General features: G+C 45.9%; 1 protein-coding gene across 1 annotated transcript in view; it reads left to right on the top strand.

Annotated features, from left to right (window-relative positions):
• The first annotated feature begins 733 nt into the window (after positions 1-733).
• ELOVL7 (ELOVL fatty acid elongase 7) overlaps positions 734-8,276 on the top strand; it is a 31,688-nt gene continuing 24,145 nt past the window's right edge. Inside the window, exon 1 of the mRNA XM_066338552.1 lies at positions 734-874. The gene's annotated coding sequence lies outside the window, so the exon portion shown is untranslated. The remainder of the gene's footprint in view (positions 875-8,276) is intronic.

Here is an 8,276-nt window from a genome sequence, read left to right as displayed (position 1 = left end):
GGGCAGTGCGGGGCGGAGGGCAGTGCGGGGCTGGGCGGAGGGCAGTGCGGGGCGGGGCGGAGGGCAGTGCGGGGCGGTGCGGAGGGCAGTGCGGGGCGGGGCGGAGGGCAGTGCGGGGCGGAGGGCAGTGCGGGGCTGGGCGGAGGGCAGTGCGGGGCGGGGCGGAGGGCAGTGCGGTGCGGAGGGCAGTGCGGGGCGGTGCGGAGGGCAGTGCGGGGCGGAGGGCAGTGCGGGGCGGTGCGGAGGGCAGTGCGGGGCGGGGCGGAGGGCAGTGCGGGGCGGTGCGGAGGGCAGTGCGGGGCGGGGCGGAGGGCAGTGCGGGGCGGAGGGCAGTGCGGGGCTGGGCGGAGGGCAGTGCGGGGTGGGGCGGAGGGCAGTGCGGGGCGGAGGGCAGTGCGGGGCGGTGCGGAGGGCAGTGCCGGGCGGTGCGGAGGGCAGTGCGGGGCTGGGCGGAGGGCAGTGCGGGGCGGAGGGCAGTGCGGGGCGGGGCGGAGGGCAGTGCGGGGCGGTGCAGGGGGCAGTGCCGGGCGGTGCAGAGGGCAGTGCGGGGCGGTGCGGAGGGCAGTGCGGGGCGGAGGGCAGTGCCGGGCGGTGCGGAGGGCAGTGCGGGGTGGGGCGGGGGGCAGTGCGGGGCGGTGCGGAGGGCAGTGCCGGGCGGTGCCGCGCCGTGCGGAGGCGGGGCGGGGCGGGGCGGTCCGCCCCCTCCGCGCCCTCCTGCGGGCCGCCCGGTGCCGCCGCGCAGTTGCCGCCCGGCGGTGCGGGGACAGGTGGGGCGCGCTCCTGCCACGTGAGTGGATCCGGCGGGAGCGGGAAACCGGAGCGCGGGGCACCGCGGTGATCTTGGGAAGAGGAGTCTGCGGCGTTCTTTCGCAGGGTCTGTCCCGCGCTGGGGCGTGCGGGGCTGGGCGGGACGGGATGGGTATCGGGCTGCCTCTTCCCTACCTTCCTTTCAAACTCCCTGGTTTCTCGCGCGTACCCCTTCTCTCTTCTGCAAATCCCTGGCTGTGCCGCGCTGAGGTTTTTTTCCTCCCCACTTTTCGTCCTCTGGCTGCACCTGTATGCCTGGTCTTCCCATCTGCCTTCTCCCGTGCCATACCTCCGGATTCTCAGGCAATACCCTATGTTGCTTCCTGCTCCAACCCCACTGAGTGTACTTCACCCCGCAGTGCCTGGCCTCCAAGCTTTCTGTCTGTGCTCTTCACCGCGCCGTGTCTGTGCCCCTAAACCCTTTGACTGTGTCTGGCGCTAAGCAGTACTTGTTCCTCCAAACCCTCTGGCTGTGTCCCACACCTCACGATGGGTGCCTGTCTCTCAAGGGCCTCTGGCTATGCCTCACATGAAGAGAGCTCACCTTCCTTCATGAAGAGCAAGTTACGTCGTGGCATGTGCCTGGCCCCACTGCATCAGGGACCTTATTTCTTCTTTCTTCTTTCTTTTTTCTTCCCACACCTTTTACTCCCAAAGAGTGGTCCCAGGCATCAAGAAACTGCTGTTTCTTTCTCTTCAAGGGTGAAGGTTGGAGAAAGTCAGGGAAGAGGTGTGGCCCATGTGCTTAAGATGGTGGTATTGAAATATCGGGCTGGAGGGGTGATGTCTAGGCAAGCTGGAAGGGTGGCTGTCTAGCTTGCTGCTTTCCTCTTCTTTGGAGACGGGTCACCTTTGCTTCCATGTGGGGCAGGTCTGTCCTTAAGGGTTGGCAACATTGGCAGTGGGGCCAAAAACCAAGGAGGCAGGTCAGTGCCAGCTCAGGGTGGGGGGGATTGATGAGGCTACATTGGGGCAGCCTCTTAGACTTGTCCTTTGCAACTGTACATGTCATGTATATTGTTATAGAATTGTAAGTTTATGGATACTTAATTTTTAAATACATTTTAAATTCAAACTTTGTTTGGGTCTTGAGTGGTGGGGTCACCAAGACAGAATAGTGTGATGCTTGAAAAGTCATAGTGAGACTGCAAACTAGCTCTTACTGATTACTGAGTTGTTTTTTTGTTGGTTTGGTGGTGGTTTTTTTGGTGTGTTTTTTTTTTTTTTCTTGCATTGGAAATCAAGGTATGTTAATTAAAGCTGTTCAGACAAATCATAAAACTTACAGTCATGTATGGATACTCTCTTCCTTACTTCATTGTTATTCAGTTCTTCCCAGACCCATATGTAGGTCTGTACTGAACACTACCATGTGGGAGAAGTTTCAACAAGTTTTTCTGGTTGTTGGGAGCAGCATGGGAACAGCATGCTGCCTGATTTATTCTGCTGCTCAACACTTGGGGTGCTGCCCGGGATGCACTCAGGCTGCCTTGGGGCTGCCTCAGGTAGAATCCTGGTGTATTGACACGGTGTTAGGCAGCATGGACATACTCTGAAAACACTTCCATGAGGAGTGGGAGCACTGGTACTCATGTTTACCTGAAGAAAATGTACAAAGACCTAGGATTTGAAAACCTGGAGAAGCACAGCCTTAAAGTGAGACACACTTTAAGAGGTTGCTGGGAGAAGCTGTGGATGCCCCATCCCTGAAAAGCCAGGCTGGATGAGGCTCTGAACAGCCGGTCTAGTGCAAGGTGTCCCTGGCCATGGCAGGAGTGTGGAACTAGGTGATCCTTCCAACCCAGGCCATTCTTATGATCCTTTGAAATTCTTCCTAGCCAGCACCTCTGTTGAAAGTATGGGGAATAATGCAATTTATGGTGTTTCAATCTAACATGTGATCTTTCTATTAAGTATTTATTTGTAGAGCAAGACAGGTTCTGGTACAGGAAGCAATATTCATGGAATGTGTTGGGAAAGATGCCACGGCATTAGTCAAGTAATACAAGCCAAATAGGATTTAACTCATTATGAAGCTCACCAAATACCTTGAAATACTTATCAACCGGTTGCATATCAGTAAAAAACTAATCATGGATGTTTCTGTATCCTGACACAACTTGATGGCTTTTGCTGAGTGTGCACCCCTTGCCTCTCTGTGCCCTTCCTGGCTTTGTTTCTCTCTGCTGCAATAAACTGGGCTTTATTTCCCCCTACTGTGCTTTCCTCTTGAAGCTGCTTCTGCCCAGTCTGTCTGGCTTAATGCTAGTTTCTTCCTCTGGCCTGCCATATCTGGTTGCCTAACACAGATTTCTGGAGGTGTGGGCAGATGCAGAGCTAGGCAGAGGCACAAGCAGGGATAGGCATGGGAGACATACGTGGGGTGAGGGAAGTGGGAGGACGTCACCTCTGTGAAGTTCCTCTCCACGTTCAAGGACAGGAGGTGGAAGGGAGCCAGAATCCCTTTCTGGATCTTCATTAGCTGCTTGTGAAATCATATTTATTGTGTTCTGGATCTAACTTGGCAGAGTTCATGTGGCATCTCTCCCTACCTGATGACTTCCTCAGCATGGCAGTCAGAGGCTGCTGCCCTGTAATTCTCTTGGTCAAGGCTGGTGTGAGCTCGCTTGCCTGCCCCAGCTGAAATAAGACGGTTTAGCTATCAGTTTTGTGTTTAGACCAACAGTGTAGTTTTGTTTCAAATGGATCAAGGACAACTTGTAAAATATGGGTAGTAGAGCTATAGTATGTAGGCAAGTATGAATAGATGGGATGTTGGCATCTTCAGTGGCACAGCATATTCTGTACAGATAATGTTGTAGCCTAACATTCATATTCACATCAGGCTAATGGACGTCTGAAACTTTAGCTGCTTCTCAAAGACTGGGTAGCTGTAAGAGAAGAAATACTTGTTCCCCTCAATATTCCTCTGTCCCTGACTGCAGCTCTTCACTATTCTGGTTTTCTTTCATGAAATCACAGCATGTGGCACACACAGGCAAGGTTTTTATCAGTTTCTTGTTGCCCAAGTATGTACTAGATTCAAGAAATGGCAGACTTAGTTATGTTGTTCTCTACTGCAGTTTATGGATTGTTAACTTTGAACAGCAGTTTTGGTAGTCCTTTTTGAGTACTTAAAGGAAAGTTGGTCTGTGCTTGAAGGCTGAGGGGGTACTCTGCATTGTTGCACAGTGCTAGGGAGCAAGTCCCATGTGCTTGCCGAGGGACCTCAACCAGTACTGAGGCTCAGTGCTGCTTGTAAAGGGCACATGCAGCCTAAATGGTGGAAATGAAACCTTAAACTCCTCAAAAATGTGAGATTATTAGAACAAAAGAATTAACAAAAAAGTAGTTAATTTTGTAAACCTGATTGTACTTTTTTTTTTTAAACAGTTTCTTTTAAAGGGTACCTTCAAAGCTAGAGGGTCATGCAGTAGTTTCAGTGCCTCTTGTCACATTTCCAGTTTGCCAAAAGCTTGGCAAAGTTGCCAGTGACGTAGCAGTTAAGAATTGTTCTTCTATGTATATGACATTCAGTTGAAATCCAAAATGTAGTAAGTTAAGTACATCAGTTTACACTGGTGAGAGACACCAGAATAACTCAGGTGTCTTTTATCCTTGCTTGTCTTTGGTTTCAGTGTTTAATGCTGACAATTGACATGGAAATATTGAATAGTAGATTGTCTTTGGTTTTTTGGTCAGTTTGTTGAGGTTTTTCTGTTTTTGCTGAATTCACAAAGTAAAATGCTTTCAATGTGACTGTCAACGTCTTCTTTCTTCTTCTGTGTGTATTTTGTTGTTTTTGTTCTGTCTTCTTTTGATAGCTACATGCAGCAATTTATCTCTGATGATGTTGAGTAGAAAACACCTGTAAGTGGTTTGTGAATGGAGTAATGTGAGATGAATAGACAGCATAGAGAACCACAGATTTAAGTGTCTTTAAGTGTTATCTTGGTTCTTGATGAGAGTCTGAGGAATTGAATTTCAGTAGCATTTAATTTCAAAATCCTGAGGTAGCTCACAAATCTCTTAAAAACTACTTGTAAAGCCTATCTGGCCCAAAGCAAACTCTGGCTTCCATCTGCATAGAGGCACAGATGTTACAAGCAGGACAAATACAGGTGTCAGTAAACTCTGTGAATCATCTTATTTGCTAGGAACCGTGGTATTCAGATTGGCCATTTTAACTGTACCAGGGGAAAAGCAGCAAACATCTGCCCTTAACTCCACTCCACTTGTGGTACTTACTCAGGCTGATGTTGCAGTTTCGCCAACATTTCTATTATAACCCATGCTTTTCTTTACATGTGCTTCTTGTGTCACTTTTCTTTTGTGCTGGAGTATTTCTTGGTGAAAGCTGGTACTAAGAAGCACTGAGGAAACAGTCTGGGTTAAAAAATACCCTTTCTTTTTCTGTGAGGCTTGCTCTCTTGAGCTAGGTCTGTTTCCCAATCTATTTTATTATGCAGCCAGAAAAATGGTTGTTCCAGCAGAAGTCAAGGGTGACATAGGAGCAGGTATGAGTAATGGGAAGAGAGGTTGATTAAAATTACATTGCTACTATTAAAAGTGCTCTTATAATTGCAAACTTATCCTGTAAACAGCCAGACTTGCTCTGCTTGAGCAGGCTGTGCTCAAGAGAAGCTGCTTTTAGCAGCTTTATGAATTCCTACATGCTGCCTGCCTGTGTTTAATTGTATTGTGAATTCTTTGTAGTTTGGATTATGTTTTATATTGATATGGGCCTTGCACACTGGGCTCTGTGCCTGGAGCTTCTATTCAAAGACTTTTTCTTTTTTTTTTTTTTTAGCAATGCCTCACTGAATGCATGTGAATGTGAGCGTAACTTTGTCTAGTGCACTGCAAAACCCTATGTAAAAAAATGGGATGGACTGTGCAAAAAGCTGCTAAGTTTCAACAGCCATCTCATGGGCTGGAATTCAAGAGAATGCTTCTATCCCAGTGATGGCATTCAGGGTTTATGGCTATGCCTGAGATAAAAATATAGCTTACTCTATTCCTTTTATTCTTTGTTTTCTAACAAAAGAAGGGGACGACTCTTGCTGGAGTCTGACTCACAAAGATCAGTTTGTTGATTTGGAAATAATTTGCATTGTATCATCAGTCCTGAAATGACTTAAAGCAAAGTCACAAAAACCTGATTCAGTGGTTCTCTGTGTCCTTTTAGAGTATGGGAATGGTTCACATTGGTACTGTGCTCTTTCTTTCAGGAAAGTTAGTTGAGATGGCATGTAGATGTTTTTTGTTTTATTTTTGTTTTCTCCTGAAATGTTATGAAGTGAAGTGCAAAAGTTTTTCTGTTTTTCATTAAAAGATGCTGGCTGAAGCTTTAAGGTTATCAGGATCGTTGCTCAGATGTGCTCATTTATTTTGTTAAGTAACACTGCAGTATTTGTTTACCATGTGGCATTATGAATAGATGGGGATGGGCTTGTGGAAATGTCCATAGTCAGTTCAGAGAAGTAGTAGCTGGCAACGTTTCCTTTGGTACAGGTGAAAATTACTTGGATATTGCAAGAGAACAGTGTATTTTACAGTATTTGTATTCTTAGCATCCTTAACATTCTTAACAACAATTCCTTTTGTGCTTGTCTAGATTAAATACATTGTTTTTCATTTTGTAGTGAGAATTCTAGCTTGTTTGTTCAGTGCTTTAGAAAAAAATGCACTTTTTCGTCTTAAACTGTACAGAAGGGGTGTGACAAGCTTAATGAAATTATTATTACTATATTACTATTACTTTGGAAGTGCCCTGTCCCCCTTTGTTTCTTGTGAATGAGAATTGTAGAATATACAGTCGACCAAGGCCAGGAGGATAATGAAGTAAGCTCAAATGTTCACTGTCAACTTTAAAAGGAAATATTTCATAAAAATACTTGTAAGGTGCATTTGTCAAAAGCCTTCTTACAATCACCCTAATTATTTCTGCTGTGCTGACAACATTGTTTCTGTAGCATCTGTTGTTCTGTAACGGTTGCTAAGAAGTTTGCTTAACTTTGTTTTTACATGAAAAAGGAAAAAACTATTAAGACAAGGCTCATGCCATAGCCTCATGCCATAGCTCTGATGTTCAGGAAGTTCACTCAGTTTAACTTCTAACTAGGATCATGGCAGATTTTAGAAAGCGAGAACAGAATGTAAAATACAGGTGCCATTAGAATACTCTGTGCCTCTTTTCTACTAGTCAGTTAATGACTGCTTGAAACCTTTTGGGGTGAAGTATTCTCTATCTGAATTTCAGGTTATCCTGAAACTGCTTTTCATAAACTGAAAGGATGCACTTGATCAGTTAGGGAAACTTATCAGAAAGTTATGGAGAAAATGTTCCTGAACATGGACTGGACCATGCTGAGTTCTGGTTTGCTCTGGAATTTTTCCCAGTTTTGAAATGAGGTTGCTACCTTATTTTAAAATGGAACATCCCATATACCCCATTTGAACTACATTTAAAAGTATGGAATGGAAAATTGCCTCTGGAGGTGTGGAAATTGTGCAATCTGCTGTTCTTGCTTTTATCCTGTAGAGACTTTATGCCTGTTGTTGTAAAGTGTAATATTTCATCAGTTGCTTTCATCCAAGGTGCTGAAGCATCAGACAAACTTGATTGAATGTAGAAAGGCTTTTGTGATAAGTGAGGAAGTCACTTTTACAGACTATGAAATTATATGACTGTGGCTCATTGTTTGAGATGGCTGCAATGGAAAGAGATCCAGTCTTCCTTTCCAGTCACTGGGATAGCATCAAGCTTTTCAGATATGGTCAGCTGGATTAACCTGCACCTGAATAATGTATATATAAGACAAAGGATGTGTATGAAAGCAAATTGTTCAGTTTAAATGTAAGCAATAGAGTCATACTGAAGTGAGGCAGAAGAAAGTTAGAAGCAAATCATGTTCACTTTCATGATGAGGGCTATCGTGTTGCTTTAGGTTCGGGGGGGGGGGGGGTGTGGCCTGCTAGTTTTGTATACTAACTGGAATATTGAACCACAACACTTTGGTTTTGAGCACACAACACTTAGGTTTTGGTTACCACTTTGCTGTGTTAACTGGTAGAGGACATGCCCCCTTCTCTCTGGGGACTGAGAACTCCATACAGAGAGCGAACCAAACCCACTGACTGACCTTTTCTGCAAGGCATTGAAACCTTTATGTCAAAAATACTAAGACTTTTTTTGATAACTTAAATAAATAGCTATATGTAAGTCTAATTTTCTTTTTGTATTGGAGACAGTCCAGTTTTCTTCTGTTTTACTGCTGTGGCATGCTGAGTAGACTGTTAGACATTTGTCTGTTTCTGGTATACTGGTGTTTTAAAGGAACATTAGTATTAGGCTGAGTACTCTGCTGCTTGCCAAGCTTCTTTGTTGGAAGTATTATTGTCTCCTGTGTTATTCTGATGTTGCACATCCATTGCCTAATGCACTTTGTTGATAGGATCTCTCTCTC

Source organism: Sylvia atricapilla, chromosome Z (assembly GCF_009819655.1).
Source record: "Sylvia atricapilla isolate bSylAtr1 chromosome Z, bSylAtr1.pri, whole genome shotgun sequence".
Taxonomy (NCBI): Eukaryota; Metazoa; Chordata; class Aves; order Passeriformes; family Sylviidae; genus Sylvia; species Sylvia atricapilla.
The sequence above is the reverse complement of the archived record's forward strand: the minus strand, read 5'-3'. Positions and strand labels throughout refer to the sequence as shown.